Here is a 22,277-nt window from a genome sequence, read left to right on the forward strand (position 1 = left end):
ACATACATTCCCGGTGGGGCCTACATGAGTGCCAAAAAAATATATATTTTATTATCATTTTTTAAAAGAAATTCCCTGTTTACCACTCCACGTCCAGTCCAGGGACGCTGATGATGCAACACAAGCATTGTGGTGGTTCCCACTTGGACGTGGCCCACCAATATGTATACACATATATACATATAATATATATTTTATATTCTATATATACAATACATATATATATATATATTATGTATATCATATATATATTATATAAAATATATTATATAGAAGGGAGGATGTATTGGGTCCATCCAAACAGTGGATGGTGTGGATCATCACCTGTAATAGAGTGGGCCACACCGTCTGATGTAGATGGACGGGGTAGATATAACACATATTGGTGGGATCCACATCATCACAAAGAAAGAGAGAGAGAGAAAGATACGGTGAGATAGAAGAACCCCGCCACTATGGGCCCTCTTGATTAAATCACATACATCAAAATGGGTTCCACCTACAAGTGGGCCCTAAAATAAAAAATAATGGTAAATCACCCACCTTATCTTCCTTCTTATTGGTCCCTTGGCCTCAAACGCTCCTTGCCTTTGCCTTGGACGGAGGATGATGGGAGATTGATGGTGTGGATGAGAGATGAGAAGGTGGACCACACTTGTGGTTTGGGAGAGAGGAAGCTTGGACGTGGGATGCTTGAGTTGCTTGGGAGATTTTGAGAAATGAGAGAGAAAAAGAGGGGATGGGAGTGATATGGATGGGTGAGGTGTGATGGGTGATGGGTGATGTAAGGAAAGGTATGGGTTGGGTTGAAATTTTGGAAAAGAGGAATGGGTGAAGAGAGAGAGAGTTGACTTTGAGGAGAAAGAGGGATGGGTTGTTGTACTTGGGTAAGGTGTGACTTGACTTGTACTTGACATTGATTGATTGATTGATTGATTGGACATATCGTAGAGATTCCCTCGATATTTGCAACGCGCGGCGTTTCTTCGAAACAAACGCTGGCCTACATCTCCTAGCCTGGGTATCGGTTCGGTGCGCAAGTCACGGCGTTGGAACCGTGGCGACGACGCTGTCGCTATGAGACAAGTTTCTGGTCGAGCCGACGTCGGTGTGCGGGACCTGGCTTAGAGTCGCGCGCAAACGTCTGTTATGGTGCGAAGGTTGCCGGAATTTGACCGGAAGGACCGCGAAAGCCAATGGAACGGTACGGACTAGGACACCTAGCAGACCCTTTCACTAAACCTCTACCGAGAGAGGTAGTAAAGGCTACATCTAGAGGGATGGGGTTGAAACTCTTCAACCAAAGTTCCACCAGTGATGGTAACCCAACCTAAAGTCAGAAAATCTCTAATTTTGGGTTTAATGGGTAAGAACAAGTCACTGATATGTGGAAAGTTTTCAGCACTAAATTATATAACCTCATCCATAATAGATAAGTGCTGAGCGTTACGAAAGAGGGTTGAGTCTTAGAACTCTTAATGAAATTCAGTCTATAGGACAAGTGTCTTATAGTAACGGAGACACTGGAAGGATTTCACCTATATGAACGTAGAGATGGTGCCGTCTCTCATGAGAGTTAAGAGTTTTTCTCTCTAGATCGTTCACGAATTAGGACAAGCACATGACCATTAATTGTGCTGAGCAAGATTGTGGGAACTCTAACAAACACATAGTGAATATGTGTGTGGTTTCTCCGACTCTGTTATCTAGGAATAACTGGTTCAACGCTACGGCTACCAGTCATTTCGACAGAGTTTTGAGATACTTACACTAAGGAAAGATTAAAATCGAAAGATATCTTTCTTTATGCATATAAGCTAATTATTCTGGCAGAATTGTTTAACCGAAAAAAAAATATATGTTATAAAAAATCAAGTGGGGGATTGTTGCGAAAATATTGATTTTAATAATAAAAAATAATATATGATATATTATTTTTGTTTTGAAAAATACCGTTTTGTGGGTTTTTAGGAATAGTCTCACATGAGAAAGGGAAGAGAAAAAAAAATGGTTTAAATGAAAACAGTGGAGTATTATAATATTTACTCACCTAGTCCAAGGACTATGGACCTTGCGTGTTCCAGTGCGTAGCACTGAAACACCCACGCTCGCGCTTGCGCTCGGGCTCGGGTACGGGCATGGGCTCGGTGCGAGGGTGTGGGCATGTGAGGCAGTGTGGCAGTGTGGTGCACTTTGCACTTCGTACGTCGGCATCGTGTCACAGAGGGTCGCTCCTTCGCGACCTTGAGCGAACCGGAGCGAGACGTGTGCGAGTTGCGGTGCGACTAAGTGACTAAGGCATATGACTGGATGAAGGGGAGACTAGAGGACTAATGAGAGTCCTCCAAAATATATAGAGGGCTGGAAAATAGAGCTGTTGCAGCAGATCTGTAACAGCTGTGCAGTTAGTGCAGGGTCCAGCTGTAACTGCTGCATAACTAGCCCAACAGTTAGAAAACGGCTAGCTGCTGTCTCACAACAATCAACATGTAGGAACTTAATGACCTATGCACAACAGTCAGAAAACGGCCATAAAACGGCCAGTTTTCTCTAACAGCTAGAAAACGGTCATGAGATTTAATTTCCTGGACCATAACCCCCAGCCATCATAGCCTATAAAAGGAGGGTTTGGATGGGTTTCCAAACCATCTCTCAACCTACTCCAGCAGACCCATACGAATTTAGACACAACTCACTACTTCTCTCTAATACTCCAGTGGTTCCAGCAAGACAGCAAGGGTTGAACCTTTGTTAGAAGAACAGACCAACGGTGTGGTCTAGAACGATTCATCTAAACCAGTGGCTGAAGAGCTGACCAGTGCAGTGGTCTAAATTAAAAGAAGTTTCTTCTCTTTCTTTCTCTTTTGAGACTTTTTCTATATTGTAATTCTGTCAGATAGAGTGTATAAGAGTTCCATTTGGTGGGCCTTCGTGTTTGCTGAATGCAGACCCACAACAGGCTCGTCGTATCCTAGAAGCGGTTTGCCTGTAACCTATCAGCATACTCAATTCACTTGAGTAGGGGCAAATAACACTTTAAGGACAACATTTCAGACGTGCTTCAGCCTGTCCTGATTTCAGATTATTTTACAATTTTTTTGGTTTCCACATTATACAGAAATATATTAATCTGCATAATTTTCAAAACAAATAGGCCACCCTTACCTATGACAGTAACCCTCTTGATAATTGGATTATGTCAAGGAGTCCAGCCAGGCCCTTCATTGTAAGTTTAGACCCAGTCCGGTTCAGATTTTAAGCCTAAGCCCAGACCTGGGGCCAAGTTTAGGTACCCAATCCCTGGCCCTATAGGGCTGGGCAATCAGGCCAGGCCTGGGGCCCAGCCTATTGCCAACCCTAGGAGATCCAGTTTCCGGTCCAAATTGGAGGATTAAAATTTTATCCTCCCACGTTCTATACCCACCACACGGCACATCTGTATGATGGTCCAATCCATTCATTCACCCAAGAACAATGAATGGGCCACAGAACAAAAATCAATATCATAGGACAATCCAAAATATTTAAGTTAAATTCCAGTTTCCGAATTGGCTGGGCCGAGGATTGTCTATTCCAGCCCATGATTACCCATTCTCGGCCCAACACACGATCAAAGCAAATAAGACTACATGCTATGGTCTCCAACAAGTCCGCCTGGTGGGGCATTTTGGTCAGATGATTGGACTGAAGGCCCAAACCCAAAGCCCAAAAAAAGGCCGGTCCAAAACTATGGATGGAAAACATAAACCTCTAAAATTCACTTCGTGTGGCCCACGTAAAATTTGGAATTGACTGATTTCAAAGTACTCCTTTGACATGGAGGGGCATGTCAGATGACTGGATTGGATGATACATATAAACCACAGTGGACCGCACACACAACTTAAAAGGTGGACATCCCCATTCCAAATGTCCCAGTGGTGAGACCCACCTAAATTTTGGATCGGCATGATTTTTGGGCTCAGGGTCAAACACATGGTGGTGCATCTGATTGACGGGGTGGATCTGTGGAACATAAAGTGCTTCCCTCAAAGTAAGAGCGAGTCGCGCTCGCGTTTTCATGGGCTTGTTAAAAGCCCACATCAAGCCGGGCCCAGGCCCAACCTATTTCACTTCCGGTCCACCTAGGATTGTCGAACTATTGTAAATTTTGGACTATGGTACCCATCCAACCCTGACGATGAATGAGCGGTCCAGATCATCATACAAAGATGACACATGTGAAGTTAAACAACTGACTAAGACAAATAGCAAGTGCTCTCCTTTATGGGGGACAGATGGATGGAGACACATCCGCACCTTTGAGGGATTAGATTTATTTTTTGGAAGGTAGGGATTAGAACTTGATCACCTTTACGAAAGTTGATATGTATTCGGTGATTCTTATCGCGGGGTGAACTGATCACATACAGTTAGCCGTACCACTATTTGTGGTACCGCACAATATTTTCCACCGATATGTCACATCGATAGGGCAGCAGCACCATGAAAACGTCATGACGCATCAAATGAAGATCACCCTTCTCTAAAATTAGGCTGATCCGATCATTAGGTGGGCCACGCGTCTATGCTATGATAGACCGTTGGTTTTACTTTTATTTTGAAAGTGTGGTCCACCTGATTGCAGAATGGTTAGATTTTGTACCAGGTGATCTTCATGGTAGTGCCACATGTTTTCACTGATGTCCTGCACAAGTGGCATGTTTGTTGGAACGATGGTACATTTCATGTATGTGATCAGTTCTCATTGTGCGGACGGACGGTGGCTCACTTCAAAGAATCTAAGTATAACAGATAGGGCGCATTATTGTGTTATGTTTGTGGTTTTCGCTTTCAGACGTTGGACGGTAGCTATCATGCGCACGTTGCCGAAAGTTACTTATCATGTTCTCGTCGAGATTCCGAGTATTGCAGATCTATGTTCTAGCGTATACGTGTCACTCTGATGTATCATTTTGGACCGTCTTAAGTAGTTGTTCCAACGGAGGTTGGCAGATGGGATGACGTGGCTGGAGAAAAAAAATTGGTTACTGGTTGATGTTGGATGGAAGAGAGTGTCATAACTGATGGCTAGGATTATCTGATGCGCCACGGTCCAGTGGTAACGGAACCACCATAAGGAACTGTGGGACCGGCATGTGGTGGAGTTCACGTGATGTTTGTATAACATCCAAACCGTCCATCAGATGCGTCACCTTATTTTACGTGTAGATCCCAAAAGATCAGGCCCATCCAAAACTAAGGTGGGTCATAACACAGAGAACAATTTGAAACGGGATGCCTACCGTTGACATGCATGAGGAACCACCGCGTTGTGCATATGAAATCCATGTCATTCATACCCTTCTCCTGGCCTGGATGAAAGGTCAGGACAAACATTAGGTAATTTTGGAACTCAGGTGGGCACCGGTGAAAATTAAGGGCAAGCTTCCCATACCAACTTGTTTACCGTTCTATGGCCCACCTGATTCACGGATCGGCGTGATTTTAGGTCCCTCAAGGTAGGCCAACCTGATTCACAGATGGCATGATTTTAGGTGCCTGAAGGTAAATCGAGAGGTTGGATGTCATTTAGAAATCACATGGGCCCACATCAACCTGGTACCAGTATAAGCTTATGGTAACATCAGGACCATCGGAGCTGCATCTTATTATTATTATTATTATTATTTTTAATTTTCACACACTCGCGGACACCCACATCACATGTGCATTCAATCCCATTCTCTTAATGTTGAAACAGTTTCTCTACCATTAAGCCATGGAGTGTGGCCCTTGCCATGAGATGGAGGGTCCAGATTGATACACCACCTGGATTGTTGTGCCATATGCTGGTCGACCCGCCATCCAAATGATTCGACCGACGGCACTGTTTGTAGTGTGGACCACCACTGTTCACGAGCAGCGGTAGCAATTGGCTGCTCAACTCCGCCCTAGGCAAGGCCCGGGCTTGCAATCTAGGCTCTCTGTACGGGACGGGCCGGTCCGGGGCTAATGATGGATGGACCAACTCACCTCCGATCATCAAGTAGGCCATCGTTGTACAAAAGAACCTAATGGTTTAAAGAGGCCTGTAAAATGTGAAGAATTGTAGATGCTAAAAGGGGTTACCTTTCAATGATCAAAACCATTCATACCATGGGACTCATCATGGATGGATAGGATACCCATGATAATTTCACTTCTTGTGTTTACAACACCACCAAGTATAATAAGGCCTTTCAGGGATAGGGCTAAAGGGATTAGGGCTGGCCCTAAGCCATCCCATTTGTGGCCTACCATCCAAACACAACATGTAAGCAGAAGTTTTACAGTCTAATAACCTTGACCATCTAATCAGCAGATCTCTTCCTGTTGAGTGTCAACAGCGGGCAATCAGTCGGGCTAAGCCGTGGGTATGCTGGCCTAACCCATTTATGATTTAGGTTTTGGCCAAGCTAAATGCGTTTTACTTCGGGACAGGTTAGAAAATGTGGGCCGTTTAAGCAAATGTGTTGAGCTCGGGTTACACCCTCCTAATCTTATGCAACTATATAGCCTATTGATGAGCCGGAAAACGAATTGCCAATAAATGTCCGAGAGAAAAGATCTAACATTTTTTATTTTATTTTTTAAAGTTAAAGGTCCGAAAAGTCCAATCTAAGATTTTTAAATTTAAATTTAAATTTTTTTAAAAAATCCTTTTTTCATATAAACCTATACATAGGTATGTACGTATGGTTGACATGAGACCATAGATCCAACACATGTACATTGAATGAGAACCACTAATAAAAATGTTTACACTGTTATGGTGGTGGCCTATTTGATGATAGACTAGGCTATTCATCAGTGGTTCATGCTGGCATTGGACCTTGATTTGAAGCCCGAGAGCAGCCCTTATGTCAAGTTTAGGGGGGTCCTAGTGAGCCCAGACAATTGTCACCCCTAAACGGATTGGATCTTTAACACGTGAGACAAGTTGAAAAAGTAAGAACGCATGTGAAGTTGAATCATGCTAGTGGACGGCGCTGATATTAGAAAATCCCAACGCAAGGATAGTAATAATAAAAAGTGTAAGATGTTGAAAACTCAAAAGCCACAATAGTGGGAGTAGCAAGTGAGGTGAACCCGGCTACCATCGGTGGAATTGACGGACCGCCGCAACGGACGCGGATTGCCTACTCACAGCGAGGTGGCTTCTAACAGTGCTCCGTACACAGCCATCCATTTATTTTTTAAAGATTATTTTATTGCATGATTACAAAAGTTAAGCAAGTTTAAATTTCACATGTACAACAAAACATAAAATAGTGGTGATTGAAGCCATAAAAGTTTCGGATTAAGCTGATATTTGTATTTCCTATTCACCTAGGTAAATATGCCGGGTATGATCAATAGTTCGGATAGCAAATAAACAGCATAATGAATTCCAGTAAGTTTTTAATGACTGTAGTGTAGTCCGCTCCAGATTTAGATTTGCTTTATTTTTTTTTTGGCTTTTCTCTTACTATGATACGGAAAGGTATTCGTGCATCTCTAATAAAACATGCAGGCCCAGATAGTACTGTCATTAGTGACCTCGATACTGATCCTGTCAGTACGCAATCCGCGTCCGCATTAATACAGCAAAAGGTTGATTTCCAAGGATACGAAAGTGGACCCGCCTTTCCAACCTATGTTGTAGGACGCGGATTTCCTGCGAAAGCCTTTCGCAGGAAGTTCCTGCGCTGGAAGGCAGATGGGTCCACCGTAATGTTTGTTTGGAATCCACTCCGTCCATCCGTTTTGTGAGCTAATTTTAGGAGATTGTACCAAAATTGGATAGGATCCAAGATTCAAGTGGTCTATACTAAAAGAATAAGTATTTAAGGAAATTCCTACTGTTGAAACCTCTCTGGCTTCGACAATGATGTTTACATGCATGGCATGCAGTTAATAACATCATTCCTATTGGGATGAACTAAATACACAAATATTACCATGATTCAAAACTTTCGTGGCCCCATGAATATTTCAACTGTGGACTTTTAATTATCACGTTTTCGGAGCACTTGAGAATTGGATACGATTCATCTTTGGCCACATGTCTTAAAATGAACTCACAAAATGTATGGACGGTGCAGATTTCTACAAACATCCCAGTGGGCCCCACGTGCGTTCCCAGCGCAGGAACTTCCTGCGAAAGGCTTTCCCGCCTTTCCAACCAAAGTTAAAGTGGACCACCGGAATCAATGCACCCAGGCTGGACCTCTCATTCAAAATTTAAAACGTATGGGCGCACACCTTTCCATTGTCCTTTAACTTTAGCTCCCACAAACTCAAAAATAGAAACGGTTGAGAGCATGTAAAGAGGTTCGCCAGCCACACACGCTCCTCGTGCCGGACTGGAAAGTCCGTGCCATATCTGAGCTGTCTATCAGACAGGACCTATTGCGTTCAAGTATTTTCTCTCATGCGTGGCCTTTGACATCACATGATCTAACTTGTCAGGAAAATACAGGGTTCCGATGTCATACAGTTCAGGTCGGCTGGTTGGCACGTGTTATTCACATAATGAGGTGCACGTGCAAGGGGCATTTGTGGGTTGACTAGTTTATTTTGCCTCTGTTGCGACTCAGATACCAGCGTGTGGTCACCCACTAGGGTCCACATGCTGAGTGATCGGAACCGTCCATGTTACGGACGTGGATTGCGTACTACCCCCGCCCGTCCATAGCTCCGAACGGGCAGTTCTGTGGGTGGGCCCACCGTGATGTATCTGTACATCCAAGCCGTCTATCCCTTTTCTCAGATTATTTTAAGGCATCAAAACAAAAATGAAGTAGATCCAACGGTCAAATGGACCACACCACAGATGACTCTTGCATTTAATGCAACTGACATTTAATGCTTTGTGTATTTTAATGCAACCAAGCTTATTATTTGGTATGGTCCACTTGAGCGTTGGATCTGCCTCATTTTTGTGCTCATGCCTTAAAATAATCTAAGAAAAGGGATTGACGGCTTGGATGTACAGATACATCACGGTGGGCCCGCCCACAGAACTGCCCGTTCGGAGCTAGAGAAGGGCGGGGGTAGTACGCAATCCGCGTCCGAATCCTTCGATGCTCAGGTAAAGCCTGCTAGTTGATACACAGGCACTTTATTGACATGCATAGTAGCTTATTTGTGATAGTGATGAGAATATGGACGTTTCAAATCATCAAGCCATATGCCCAGCGGGTGGTGACTCGGTCATAAGGAGTGTGTCAATTTGGAGAAATACTGATACTCTGGTAAAGCCTGCTAGTTCATACACAGGTACTTGGTATTGTACACATGGCAATAAAGTAAAACAGTTAAACAGTCTTAAGACACGGGGCTAACTTACATGAGTCAAAAACCAAAGTTTTTGCTATCCATCTTTATTCCATTGACAGTTGAAATGTCTCGACAGGAGAAGCTTTCTATCTGTTAATCGAGTATGGAATTCATTGGAATTCAGTTTTGATGGATGAGGTTTATTTGGATTAATAAAAGACTTAGTTCTCGTGATTATCCCATAAATAAGCTTATTTAATTAACTGTTATGTCGGTCTCATGGTGATGTGTGCATGACGTTCAATCTATCCATTTTGTGCTTTCCCTCATATTTTCCTTGGATTTAAATAAATAAATAAATAAATAAGGGGTTGAATCATAACTAAAACCTCTAAAATAAGTGGGCCACACTATAAAATCATGCCTAAAACTCTAAAATAATGTTGTATTGTCCGCTTACATTTCAGGATCAATTAATCTTTAGTCATTCACCCTTTCACGCTGCATCTTCTAAATGGATTGGATAGCATATAGAAAACACAGTGCTCCTTAAATATTATAAGAAGGGTTTTAATAGTTGGCGTTCCTATCCCACTTGTTGCCGTGCAGTGTAACCCACTTTACGGTGCCTTCTGAAGTATATGATGAAGTTGAACGGGGCACACCTAAGAGAATGGAATATGCATTACATAACGGTGGATTTATGCAGGACAAGTCAAGGAAACTGGATGTTTGGCTAAGATGGAGAGAAAAAGTGATAACCAAAACAAAGCATAACCATCAACATACATTCTCATGTTCTGAACTTTGTGCTCATTTATGTTTTTTTTTTTTTCCTAAATGTTTTAAATTTTTTGCATATGATTAAGTTTTTATTATTTTTAGTAAGTTTATTATGAAATTATAATTTTATATACATTATATCAATTACCATATAAAGTAGCTTTTATCCTTTTTCTCAATTCTATTTTCATATTAGGAGAGAGATTCCTTTTTAATTGACATGTTCAACAATATTGTAATAAAAATTAAGATGCAAACCACCGTACAAAGATTTATATAATTCTTTTTTAGTATATTTATAAATTTACAACAATCTACTATCCTTAAAGGTAAAAAATAAAAAAACTACTCCTAATACAATAACAACCTTTTTGCTCTCCACAAAATATATATTACTTCTAACAAATTATGATTTATATAAAATTTTATATGAAATTACAAAATTACTCTCTAGACCTAATATACGCTCTTAGCGATTCCTAACAAGCTCAACCCATGAAAGTGCTGGCTGGATGAACAATACATTTCTAATGATTATGATTTATATATCTTAACATTCATCTCCTTTTTCACCATTCATCCATTACACATGCTATAGGCTTTAGAATAAGCTTATTCCACAAAGTCGGTTGGGTCTTTACTCATGGCATAGTGGTAGACTCATAAGAGTTCCAATACTAAGGTCATGGGTTTGAGTACTAATGTAACGTGGGTCGTGGACACTTTGATGTCTAAGATGGACCAGAGAAGGTCTAATTAGAAGTGGAGATGATTTAGACGATTAGAACCTTACAACATGTATATCTCACAAATTGGAATGATTTATTCGACGCACTATACATGATTTTAGGTAGGAAAAGGTACTTTAGCGAACCAACTTGGTCAGGACGGGTTACCCACATCAAATTTGTGAGATTCTATCAACTCGACGGTCGAAAATCCATTTGATTTCGTTTTTACTATTTATAGGAAGTTTGAGTTTGATTATAATTCTTCATACTTTGAGCTTTAGAAGTTGTGTCCAACATGAAAAGTGCTTAGAAAAATTAGGAGAATAAAGTGGTTAAGCCAAATATATAGGATAATTTATATAAATAATAAATTTACTATCTATGGTAAGTTATGAAATTTAGAGAGTTTGAGTTAGAGATTCTGAGCCGACCTCAATCGAAGTTAGTTTGACTGGACGAGCAGTTGCATTAGATATTTCATCAGGCAGGATCACAAATTTAGGTAGGTTCGACCCGTGGCGAGATATGAGCTTCGAAGATTTAGACTGAATTGATTGCAAGTGATGGGGGCATATCTGTCTACAATTGATCTGACATCATCCAAGCCCAATCAGGGATATTTATGCTCATCTCATTTGATCTGTTTGAATCTGGACGATCAGTCGAGATACAACGGTTGAGCCAGGCTTAATCCAGTAATACACCATGGCATCAACCGTTGCACCATGTTCATAGAGTAACTGACGACATCAGCGCACTTGCAATTCTCGCCTAATGGCAGAGGTCGTGCCGAGATTGACGGAGACGTTCACTCTAACCAAATAGTATAAGGGACTCACCTACAGGAACAGGTACGCAAAATCTATAACCCAAAACCCACCTACACTACTTAGACTTAGATTTCTAGCTTGACTTTGGCATCGGAGGGTCCCCTACTCTAGCCAAGTTTTCCTTTGTTTTCCTCCTGTGCAAGCTTACAGGGCTCGACGCTAGTGCTCGGAGCCCAACAAAGGTGAGCCCGATTTCTGCATCAACATGTATAATTATTTAAAGAGCTGTAAATTCATTATTATTATCTATTAATAAAATTTTAACTATTTTAGAATTTGTTTCTATTCTCCCTCGTGGATTCAATATATCTTTGTGAGGTGTCCAGATACGCTCCATGAATTGAGTGTATTTATCCTCTAAGTAAGTCGATGATCGACCTCATCATATCTTTTTGTCGTGTCAAGTAGTCCTCGTAAGTAGTATGTGGGTGTGAGTGTTCGCACGTTCAAAAAACAAAAAAACAAAGCCAAGAAATCTGCCAATCGTGCGTTTCCCACGGAAAAGAATTACTTAATGCGGGCAGGCATCTTTGAACGGTAAGCACGTTTTAAATTCTAGCAAATGAGGTCATGGTTCCGGAATCTAGCCTATTAGTCTACTGATTCCCACCTTGGATCTAGCATTTCCTAACATAAAAAAAATAGGAAATAAAATCCTAGGACGAATTTTGTATTTCCTAAATTTTCTGCCGAACGTGAATCATTTTTGCATTTCTCCTCTTAACGACCATCGTTTGGACAAAAAATATGAAGGGTTAAGATCTGATCAAATAAATTTTGAAATGCTCTAAAGTGAGAGACTACTCTACGGAAATGATCTGGATTACCTATCCATGGGCTACACTTGTAAGAATTGAAAACTCATCTCTTCCGTTAATCCAGTGGAGTCCACCTTCGACTGGCTGCTAACCAAAATTAGTCTTGATGTGAATATCTTAACCATCTGATAAGGGATCCGCTTTCATTGAATCTCAGCCACATATTAAACGGATAGGATTGTAGACCCAGTGATGCTTCCGTGCTGTGGGGTCCATTGACTCAATTCCATATTGCTCAAAGAATATAGTTCAGATCTCACGCGTGTGGACCAAGCAGGCCGGCCACGCGCGCATCCGGACAGACTTGATCAGGCCCCCATAAATGTAAGTCTGACTTTTCTTCACGTTCTAAAAATTCAAAAGCCGTACTCCTACTAAAGCTGTGCGCCTTCGAACTACTGAATAGGTGGGCCTTATCACGGAGAAGGCATTGCAAGAGGGTCATATTGATTACGGAAACCTAACCATCTGACACGAGAGAGAGAGAGAGAGTCCTTGGTAGCCTGGCAAAGTGAAATGGATGATGAGCAAGCACTTAGATATTATGAGAGTTTGATTGGTGGACAACTTTCAGACGATGAAAAATAAAAATAATACAATGTTCCTGTCCAACAAAGGTTAGAGTTGTTCAATGCATCTAATCCTGTGACTTAGTGACAGTTACCACAGTTTATTACGTGTACTGTGGGGCCGGCTCATCAAGCTTCTCCAACAAAAAGAAATAAAAAATTGAGGTCCCTTCATTTTTACTGTTTTCTTCTTACAAAAGCCCTTCTGTTTGATTATTTTCTTTAGTTATCCATTGGAAAATTTAAAAAAAATAAAAAAAGAGAGAAGAAAAACTCAATTATCTACACCATCTATGGACACTTCTAAAATGATAAAGTTGATTTTACTTATAGTATCACTTTCACTTGACAATAAAATGTTATTGGAATCAGACATCCATTACATTTATTTATTGTGTCAACTCATGTTAAAATATAAGTCCACAATTCAATTAAGTCCAAACATCAAGTGAATTACATTGTTAGAGTTGTGTTAGGTAAAACAATGTAATATTATTTGCTGCTAACATGAATCTGATATTTTGATGATGTTATCTATAAATCATGTGCATTGGTACATGATGAATAAGTTATCATGCCATGACTAATACATAGGACTCTCTTATATGAATAAAAATACAGGTTAAAGGAAAGGGAATTCTCTTGATGTCGCTGAGAACTTGAGTGGACATACGGGCAGTGACTAAATGAGAGTTGCGAAGGAATAGATAACAAGTTAGGATGGAAGGTCTTCACAATCAAACATGATGATCAGTCAGAATGCATTAGGCTTCCACCACATGATAGTATAAGTGTACCAAGAGAATAAGGTACACGAGAATATGCTCCTAAGCTATGATTGGCTTAAGGATATATTAGTTTTGATTGATCCTTAGACCCCGAGGGTATGTAAAATGTTCAAGGTCTTGAATGCATTTGATTTGACTTTAGGAGGTTATCGTATAATTAATAAAAAGCCATTGTACCTAGGTGTGTGTACATCAAGATCTGATTGAGGCTTGTATAATCCAATAAAAGTTCCATTGATTTTCTAGTAATTTACTTATAGATTGGATCTTGAAGATCAAATGTGTTTTAAGTAATTTTTTTGCTGAGGTTTTATAAAAAAAAAACTTTCAACCAATATTAAGCTTTTATTTTAACCATGAAAAAGATTTTAATCACATTTAATTGTTTAAATATAATGTGGTCCATCATTTGTTTTGCACGAGTATAGATTAATAGTTGATAATTATGACAATTGAACTATTTGATCGAATTGGGTATATCGGTTAAGGTAGGATCACAATGTTCTAATATAACAAGGCATATGGAATTCTATAATATGGTAAAGTACTATGATTATTGTCTCCATGAAACGGTAACTCTTCTATATATATATATATATATATATATCTATATATATATATATATATATATATATATATATATATATATATATATAGATCCTACTTCATAGGGAGAGGAGCACATTAACTTTGGATTTCCCTACCCTAGGCATTACCTACAAACAGAGAGGAGAGGGAAAGAAAGGGAGATACTCATCTCCCTCCCTTCTCTCTCATCACTCGTTGGAATGTGTGGGATTCATCTGCGTGGACAACTATACAGCATTAAAAAAAATGATGATTTCTGGGTGACATTGATTAAGATAATCTCAGATATTAGATTTCTATTTTTCATTTTTTTAGAAACTTCAGAATATCTGAACAAGAATCCTTACTACTGTAAAATCTATCATCTGGTTTTTTAAAATTTTATATTTTCTATTGTGTCTCAAAAATCCTAACACCACGAGATCCTTACTCTTGCTCCGGTGGTAGACTCTTAGGAGTTTCAACACCCGCTCAAGGGTTCAAGTATCCATAGGTGGTGAAATTCCACTACAGCGTGACTGTGTGTGCGTGTAAAATAAATAAAATAAAATGAGATGGGAAGATCACAATTGAAACCTTCCAAGGCCCAATGAAGTATTCGATCAAACTCATGTTCATGGCGAAATAAATCTTGGCAGAAGCTGAGATGATGGAGCATTGGATGTAGATCCACAGTTAGCTTTATACTCCACTGGGCTTAATCTCCACACATAGACTGTCTGGTAGCTCGAGCGTGCTCTGGGCAATCTAATAGCACTAGATCTTAAAATTCAGAACCATAGAATTGTATGAAATCAATATATTAAAGGGAATGAATGATAAACACCTCAAAGCTTGCACTTTTCTTCCATTCTTTTTGTTTTCTTAAATAGTTTTTCCTAGCATTAACTAACATATCTTAAGCTTCTTCTACATCTATACTCTGTATTACCTTAGTAGCATTAGGAAATTTCTGCCCTTGAAATTAGTCTCTGGGGGGGCTAACATTGAATATTCCAAAGATGTGGAAAGACTTTTTAACTAAAGTTAAGGGGGTCTAATGTTTTAGAAATTCCATTTATGGTTAAGTGTTTGTTGAACGGTTCAGATTTTACTCACAAAAATCATTCAACAGGTTTTATAATACCTGTAAAAAGCCTTTGGGTGCTACTTTTTCTCTCCCTTAACGCACCGCCTTCCCTCACCTCTATCTCTCCACTCATTCCATTGGCGCATTGCACACGCTACACTCCCTGGTCCATATGACAGGCACACATGCATGTTTGGGTATGTGCATGTAGGTCGCAAATTTGCAATTGTATGGTGAACCTATCACCACAAACATTTGTGGTGACCCAATATGGCTAGATTTGATTAGACCATGCGCCGCTAATAGAGATGGAGCCAGCGGAGTAAGCACTCAACTTAACAAGCATGCTTTACATGATCTCTAATCACATGATCCAATCAAATCCCACCAAGTCAGGTCACGGGATATGCAGGAGGTTGCAGGGTCATCATAAAATCCTCGTGCATGTGTATGTGTGCTTGTACACGTATATACATAGTCCAACGAACCTCTTCAACAAACTTTCAAAAAAGCAGTTGCTGAAAGACCATGAAATCTTTGGTGGGGGATTTTCCAACTTTATCGTCACTACAGCAGCAGCAGCAACAAACCACAACCGATTGGAATGTGTGCACCCACCAACATTCTATAAACGAATATGAGATAATGAAAACCTCCTTTCCTTCTCTCCCAAACAACATACCCCAGACGTATCCGCATCGTTTCCAATCTACTCCCATCCGCCACGCTCGTCCTACGAGTCATATCTGTTGGCCAACACAAGACACATCACAGATGGGGTTGGTGGACCATCTATCTAATCGGTCCGCCCCATGGCCCCTTTGCAGTTGACGATCATGGTAAGCGTGTGATCTTATTCGTATAAGATGGTGGCCTTAAAATAGACGGTCAAGATGAATGTGATTTTCAGCTAACGATCTACACTGATGGGACCCCACTAGCCAGATGAACCATTCCATTCCATTTGTGGTCGAGGCACCAAAAAAAAGGCCATGTCCAACACATCAAAATCACTTAAATCAGGCCACCCAAACCACTAATTTGGTTGGAAAAATGAGGCGATGGATTATATCTCACCAAACGACACCAAAATAGAAAAATACATCAGCCCATGCAGCGTTTACTTTTCGACATGAATTTTCTATGACACTTTTTGGTGGAAGCATGTGCAAGAAAAAGCTCTATGAGGCCTATGTCTCTGTTACATCCATTCTATCCATTTCTTGTGCCATGAGCTCATGTGAGCTGTAAAAATGGATGGATGGTGTGGATGTAAGGAAAATACATCATGGTGGGCCCCAAAGTCAGGGATCCCCATCTGGGTGGATCGGGGATCCACTGAAGAGCCGCCTTGAAACAATGAGGATGTGGATTTCTAAAGTCCCTTAACTCAGATTACAATGGTGGCTGTGTGCCGCTGAAAGGGATCTGTGGGCCACACCATAATGTATGTGTTTAACCCCGCCATCCATCCATTTTACCAACTCATTTTATACCATGAGCCAAAAAATGACGCAGATCCAAATGTAGGTGGTTCACACCACAAGAAACAATGGTGATTAGATGGTCACCATTATAATCTTCTTAGAGCCCACTGTAATGTTTATTGTCACTCCAACCTAGTGACTTACAGATATAGATGCAAGGAAAAGAAAGCAGAACAAGACAACATGAGTTTAGCCTACGTCCACAACAGTAAGTCTTCCACACTACCATTGGTGTGTGTTGGCCATTGACGGGAGATAAGGGATTTGAATAGGGTCTCGCTATGTGTTGTCCTCGGCTACGTCCACGACTTCAGCCTGGCTATGAAACATGTATTGCTGGTTGACAACCTATAAGATGTTCGGTATAGGGATGCTCAATACTTAATTCGTGGCAAAGAAGATAGCTTTGGAGTTCATCCAAAGCTCGGAACGAGTGGTGATGAAGGTGGCTAGAGCATTAAGATGATCTATAATAACTTTCACCTAAAATATATGAGTGTTACTCTTCATCCAGAACTGTGTGATCGGTGGCAGTAAGATGATCTATAATAACTTTCACCTTTTGAAGATATTTGGCAATTGAAAGTGCACTGGTTGAAATTTTGATTTTGAAAAAATCACAATATTTGAAAATTTTCAATTTCCCGCTAAAATGATGTCGAAATTTTTAAATGAAAAAATACGATTTTTTTTGTCTCACATCGGAAAGAAGAAACAATGTTTTATATTTTATATGTGGATATGTATATAGTATTCTTACTTTGAGATTTGGAGATTAAGATGCTCAGGTTGCGGACCGCATGCATGCGCGCTCGAGCACGGGCTCTAGTGGCGCTAAATAGCGTACTTTACACCTACGCATCGTATCGTAGAGCGGTCACTCTCTTGCGACCTTATGCAAACCATCGCGGCGTTTTGAGAACGGCTAGTAGCCTTAAAAGCTACAATGGTCTGAATCCTTAATGCCTATATAAACTGGACCATTTCAATCTAAAACCAATCAATTCTAACAGATCTAATCCGAACCAATCATATCTCTCCAAAAACCTTCTCCTAGTACAAAATATTGCTAGATGACCACTTGTACAGTCTGCAAGATGATCGGCTGCGTTGAAAAGCTCCTAAGTAGACCCTTAGTAATTGTTGCACACAGGATCTAGATAGAATGCTTGTCTTATCCTGGAATCAATTCGCTTGTAAACCATAATCAATTAATAAGGGAGCGATAACATATTTATACGTGATTCAGCCTGGTGCTAAAAAGAAATAATTTTTTTCTTTAATTTTCTTTAATTTGTCCAATACATTTCACAATAGTACATTTTTATCACTTGAAGTTACAACGTTGTTGCACCATATGTGCTCGAAATTGTAAGGAAAAATGCTTCTTAAACGCAGTCCAAACATTTTCGGCTGTAGACAAATGGTAGATTTTAATATGAACACTTTCAATGATAATGGCAATGATCCAATTCAAAAGGAGTGATCCTGTTTTTCTTTGCTGAAGTAGGTGGGATTTGTTATCATTTTGTGGGTGGAATCAGGATTTGGATTTAAAAAATAAAAAATAAAAAAATTTCACGGACAAGGATTTGTCCCATTCATGTAGACAATGGGGTCATGTCTTCAAAGAAGGTGCATTAACTACGATTTTCCTATCAAGTAGCCTTTTGGTCAAGTTTCACCATGATGAAATGTTGAAATTTTGTGAACAGGGAAAAAGAAAATGAAGAGGATGAGGAAGGATATAACGCAGTCATTAGAGATGGAAGGACATGAGTTTTTATGGCCCTGATACTATATAGCAAAATAATACACCATATATTTAGCCTCTATCCATAATGGTAACTGTTGATGCAAAAATCTGGTCCACCCTCTCCGAGCTCCTAGATCTGAGCACCTACATAGATGAGTGATAATGGATACCCTGGTTAGAGCAGAGGATCCTCTGATGCCAAAGTCAGGCGTGGAATCTGGGTATAAGCTGTGTGTATGGGGGTTTGGGTGAGAGATTTTGCGTACTCGTTCTATTAGATTAAGCTCCTATTTATATTGTTTGGTCGAAGTGGACATCCATTAATCTCAGCACCTGCTATTAGGCGAGAACTGCGTACGTGATGATGCTGTCAGTTATCCCGTGATCTTGGTTTAAGCGGTTAATGCTACCGTGCGTTACCAGATTGAGCTCGGCTCAACCGTCTTAACTAAGCTGGTTGATCGAAGTTGACTGAGCATAGTGCCGAGCAAAGCTCTCTTCAGTCGGGCTCGAAATATGATGGTCGGCTGTGGGCGGCCCAAAGTTGGGGTCGGCAGAGTTGATTACTTAAGAATGATTTGGGTTGATACGTTCGAGCCCATACCTTTCCATGTTACGGCTCAAACTTATCTTGCTCGTTGGTCCAGTTTGATGAAGTATCTTTGGAGTGGCCGCTTGTCTGATTAAGTTGACCTTGAAGGAAGTTCGACTGATCCGTCCGGAGACGTGATTGGGCCGAGCCGACCTTAATTATGGTCAGATTATGTTTTCCCACAACAGTAACTCTTCCACACTACAACAGGTGGGATTGCTTTTATTATTTATAGTTGAAATGCTTACAAGATAAAAATCTCAAAGATTGGATGGTCGAGATTATGTAGATTGTGATTGATTTAAAGTTAGAAGATGAAATAGAAGTGATTAGAGTGATTTAAGCTTTAAATTTGTTACAGGCTAACCTGGTTGAAATAACTGCTCACTTTTATTAAGAGAGAACCAAAATGCGAAAAACACTCTAAAAAAGACGAGCCAATTCCCAAATCGTGACGCAAGTTTCTCAAATATCTTTTGTGCCACCTCGCTACATCAATGCCATCTATCTGGCTTGTACGGATTTTAGTACAAACACAGATCATTCAGTCTGTGCTCACCTTTAATTGCTCTTCCCTATTAAATTTCACTTTAATTGAATGCTTGTAGCGATTTGATGAAAATAAATGGGCACAATGACTGTGAGAGAGAAGGTCTATTTATTTATCTAGACCATCTGTCATGTGAGTCCCAGCTTTGAACGCTTCTTCTCTGAAAGGTCACTGTTGATTGGAGCCATCTGGTTAATGAACAGTGCGACTTGCCCATGTTAGTTATAGCAGAGAAGGTCAGATTATTAGTTTGGACCATCATAGTATATAAGAGGCCGACCTTTAATTCAACATCCCATTCAAATGACAACTTTTGATGATCCTGATTATCTACTTGATGGCTCGTAAAAGGGATGGTTCATATTAATTATCGCAGAAAGTCCGATTAGTGGCATTGACCTTCCATCGACGAACTCATTTTGAAAGAGCCAGCTTGCGACACGTACCTACTAGACTCAGAATGCGTAGTATAGTATACTGTGTGGTGCTGGCAAAGCTGTGGAGCCACCGTTAAGAATGTGTTTTATCCACGCCGCCCATCTATTTTGTCAGCTCATTTTAGAGATAAGCCTAAAAATGATGCAGGTACAAGTCTCATGTGTACAACACGAAACAAGGAAACATCCACCGTTGAAGCATTCGTAGAGCCCACATGCAGTGATGTTCATATGCAACCGTTCATTGGCAAAAAACTTCTGTGATCCCATGAAGTTTTAAATGGTGGGCGTTCATTTTTGGTGGTCGGGCCCACCTGAGCTTTGAATCTGCCTGAATTTTTTCTACGCGGATTGCGTCCTACCCCAATTCGTCCGGGCAGGGCTCTGTGGGGCCCAACGTGATGTAATTGTTTTATCCACGCTGTTCATTGCTTTTCTTAGATCATTTTAAGAATTGATTATAAAAATGAAGCAGGTCTGCCGCTCTAGTAGGCCACACCAAAGGAAGCTGCAGTGATAATGGCACCCACCGTTGAAACCTTTCTAAGGGCCACCGTGATGTTTTTTTTACCATCCAACCCATTCATTTAGGTCATGTAGACGTCAATGAAGTGAAAAAACAAATATCAGCTTGATTCTAAGCTTCTACGGATCCCAAAAAGTTTTTAATGGTGGAAGTTCAATCCCCACTTTGTGGTCCTATTAAGCCATGTACCTGCCTAAGGTTTGGCTCACACCTTAAAATGATATTAGAAAAACGATGAACAACGTGGATAACACTTACATCACGGTGGGCCCCACAATCCCTGCCCGGATGGATTATCGGGCGGGTTAGGACGCAATCCACGTCCGAATTTTCTCGGGCGCGGATTAGGTACTAACCCGCCTGTTCCAAGCTCGGGACAGGCAGAGGCTCCGAGGGCCACTGAGTGGCCACCGTGATTTATTAGTTCTATCCACACCATTCATTCATTTTCAAATATCATTTTAGATAAAAAGGCCAAAAATAGCAAATGTCCAATGCCCAAATGGACCACATAGTGAGAATTAAATTCTTACTATTGAAAATTTCTTAGGGACCACATAAGTTTTGGATCAAGACTATATTTGTTTTTTCGCTCCATCCAACTGTATATGACCATATCAACAGGTTGGATGGAAAATAATCGACACAGTGGACCCTAAGAAGGTTTCAATGGTAGGCGTCCTTAGTACCGCTGCTTCCAGTGGTGTGGTCCACTTGAGACTTAGATCTGCCTTATTTTTTTTTCAGCAATCTAAAATGATATGCAAATATGGATGGGCGATGTGGATAAAACTCATAAATCACAGTGACCCCGACCCCTCAGTAACACTCCAAGAACAGGGAGGGTAGTACCTAATCTTCTTTTTTTTTTTTAAATTTTTAATTTTTAATTTTTTTTATATATAATAAAAAATGAACAGTTCAAACGACATCAAAGTTACATGGCCCAAAAATGATGTATTTATTATATCCACACCGTTCATATATTTGAAGAGATTATTTTTAGAGTATAAGAAACATGAGTCCTATCCAAATTTCAAGTGGACCACACTACAAATAGCAGTGGGACAATGATTCTCTCTGTTAAAATATTCGTAGGGCTACTATTATTTTCCATCCAATCTATTCATAAGGTCATACAGTGATGCCAAAAGTTTTTCAATAATGGTAGCTGTTCAATTTACATCTGGATTTTGCAGTGTAGTCCACTTTATCTTTGGATGTCTTATTTTTAGGCTCATTCCTTGAGAAGAGCTCGCCAAATGAACGGACGGTTTGGATATAACACATACCTCATGATGGGACCCACAGAGCTTGGTGATGTCAACACACCAGCAAGTAACTTGCCAGGCTTTTTTGTTTTTATTTTTGTTAGCTTGTTAGTACACCCATTGTCAGGTCACACGTCAGTGTTAGCCACCCCCAATGGGGATCTATACCAAGACGTGAGTGTTGAAACGAGGTATCTTTC

This window comes from Magnolia sinica, chromosome 1 (assembly GCF_029962835.1).
Source record: "Magnolia sinica isolate HGM2019 chromosome 1, MsV1, whole genome shotgun sequence".
NCBI classification, from domain to species: domain Eukaryota; kingdom Viridiplantae; phylum Streptophyta; class Magnoliopsida; order Magnoliales; family Magnoliaceae; genus Magnolia; species Magnolia sinica.